The 2,553-nt window shown below is 57.4% G+C and overlaps 1 long non-coding RNA gene across 3 annotated transcripts; it reads left to right on the top strand.

Moving 5' to 3' along the window:
• The first annotated feature begins 465 nt into the window (after positions 1-465).
• On the top strand, positions 466-2,553 carry LOC137156304 (uncharacterized). Of its 3 annotated transcripts, XR_010920734.1 has the most exons (4): positions 466-902; positions 1,400-1,523; positions 2,008-2,127; positions 2,447-2,553. It is a non-coding gene; the product is annotated as an uncharacterized lncRNA (long non-coding RNA). The 3 variants fall into 3 exon arrangements; XR_010920735.1 differs by lacking the exon at positions 466-902 and having other exon boundaries at positions 1,328-1,516; XR_010920733.1 differs by lacking the exon at positions 466-902 and having other exon boundaries at positions 1,328-1,523.

Here is a 2,553-nt window from a genome sequence, read left to right as displayed (position 1 = left end):
TCTACACCCACCTCAATTGCTCAGTCACTCAGTGCAATCTCCTAGCTGAAGAACTGACATGTCTTTGAAAGCAAACAGGATTTCATTTTGGACTGGAGCACACATCAAATAGGATTTGTACACATCTTCTGAAAGTGGGTAAAATCAACAGCTAAAATGGGCAGTGGAGCGCTTTGACAAAGAATCCTAAAAGACAGAGAATGATTCAAAGTAAAGCCCGACTTGACGTGTTACTAACTAATGGGATTTGGAAGCATGTCGGAGTGACAAAGAATAGCTTGGAGAAAACTCTGGGCTCTCTTGTGCCGATGACAGGCAGGAACTGACTATTGTAACGAGACTGAAAGGGTAGAAGAAGAGCAGTTGGTTGAGTGTGTAGCTTTTGATTAAAGGCGCAGTGTGTCAGGCTGAAGTGCCTCTGGTTAGCAATAGCAGGGGGTGCGGGTGGCTCTGTTTTTTCACGCATTCCATAAAAAGAGGATTGGGCCGAGACCGGCTCAGTGCCTCCCTCTCCAATCGAGCACTCAAGGGCCCACCCCTCAAGCATGCGACACAGCACCCCTGAAGTAGCACTCAGCCGGGCCGCTCTCCTCTTGGACAGTTCCCAGGCACAGTCCTTCGGTTTGCCTCGTCTCCGTTGGTAGCTCTTGATGTCGGAACGGGAAGGAGATGGAGGGTGCAGCAGGGCGCCGTGGGAGAAGCGAAAAGAGGAGGCCATGCGGCAGTGCAGGCGGCGAGGAGCGCTGTCTTGTTTTCCCTTTTTAACCCGCCACTTCTTTCCCCTCGGTACTAGAGTCCAGCCCTGAGATAAGGTGGAAAGCGAGGCAGAGCAGTGAGCGCACGAGCGTAGTTGATGCCAGGCGAGACCCATCCATCTGGGCATGGAGCAGCCATCGCTGTCCGTAAGATAAGTGTTAGGTTCGGTGAGGGCTTCATGGGCATGAGCGCTCCAGGGAGGGGCTGTCCATTGGCATCGGCTTGTAAGTGGGGGACACTGGCAGAGGTCTGGGTGCGGCGGGTCAGGAGTGAGAGGCCCCGTTCAATGTCTGTGGGCTGCAGGTCGGAAGTGAGGGGCACCCGCCGATGTGTGGGGGTTCTGGGTCGGGAGTGAGGGGCACCTGCCGATGTGTGGGGATTCCGGGTCGGGAGTGAGGGGCACCGTCTGAGGTCTGTGGTCTGCGGGTAGGGAGTGAGGAGCACCCGCCGATGTGTGGGGATTCCGGGTCGGGAGTGGGGGGGTATCCGCTGTGGTCTGGGGGCTGCGGGTAGGGAGTGAGGAACACCGGCTGATATGTTTGGGTTCCGGGTTGGGAGTGAGGGGCACCGGCCGAGTCTGGGGGCGGCTGCAGGTCGCGAGTCAGCTTGGTTTCTAAGAGAAGTTTATTTGCTCTGCTTGCAGGAGGCCCCGCCGGAGGAGAAGCGCATCTGTGCAGACGCGAGCTCCATCTAATAAGAGACGAGCAGTCCTGAGCTTTCCATCGTCAGCATCGCTGGCTGTATCTCGTCAGCCAGAATTGTACGGGGTAACAGTCTAAAAATCTGAAAATGTGTGAACTAGCTAGCGCGTGTGGTAGTGCAAGTGACATGCCTGCGAGAGGGCAGAAAGATGTACCCGCAGCCATTAGCACAGAGGAGACCCTTGGCGAGATCACATAAGAGGGGCTTAAGGCCTGGTTCTAACCCTCATGGCTGTGGGGTGTCACTGCTCCTCTGGGAAATGTGCCCTCTGTGCAGTACCTGGAGCGGCCACCGGGCGGCACTGCTGCTCCAGCACACGCCCCCTGCAGTACCTGGAGCGGCCACCGGGCGGTACCGCTGCTCCGGGACACGCTCCCTGCAGTACCTGGAGCGGCCACCCGGCGGCACTGCTGCTCCGGGACAGTTGCCCGTTGCGCAGTACTCTGACTGGCCGCGAAGATAATTCTCTGGTCAGGGCTTAGTGCAGACTGCTGCATCCTTACGGCTGGGCCTTGGTTTCTAAGAGAAGTTTATTTGCTCTGCTTGCAGGGGAATTTTGCAGGAGGCCCCGCAGGAGGAGGAGGTGGGGGAAGTGGACCTCTGCAGCCTGGACATCCATCTAAGCAGAGGGGAGGAGTCCTCAGCTTTCTAACCGGCGCCTCCCTGAGTGTGAGTCAGCGCTCAGTGCTGTATCTGTACCCCTCCAGAGTGCTTCAGAGGCCGTGAGTGTCCTCGTTAGGAACGGGGCTGGGTGGGATTAAGAGCAGCGGAAGGGACAATGTTGACCTGTGCAGAGTGAGTGTTTTGGGGCTGAGGCAACACGGCGTTTGTCAGTGTAGCTCTGATGTCGGAACGGGAAGGAGATGGAGGGTGCAGCAGGGCGCCGTGGGAGAAGCCAGAAGAGGAGGCCATGCGGCAGTGCAGGCTGCAAGGAGCGCTGTCTTGGTTTCCTCTGTTTAACCCGCCACTTCTTTCCCCTCGGTACTAGAGTCCAGACCTGAGCTGGAAAGCGAGGCAGAGCAGTGAGTCCGCGAACATACCTGATTCCAAGGAAGACCCATCCAGCCGGCAACGGAGCAGCCATCGCTCTCCGTC

Source organism: Emydura macquarii, unplaced genomic scaffold, assembly GCF_026122565.2.
Source record: "Emydura macquarii macquarii isolate MOO-44397 ecotype Brisbane River unplaced genomic scaffold, CSIRO-AGI_Emac_v2 contig_1428, whole genome shotgun sequence".
Lineage (NCBI taxonomy): Eukaryota > Metazoa > Chordata > Testudines > Chelidae > Emydura > Emydura macquarii.
The sequence above is the reverse complement of the archived record's forward strand: the minus strand, read 5'-3'. Positions and strand labels throughout refer to the sequence as shown.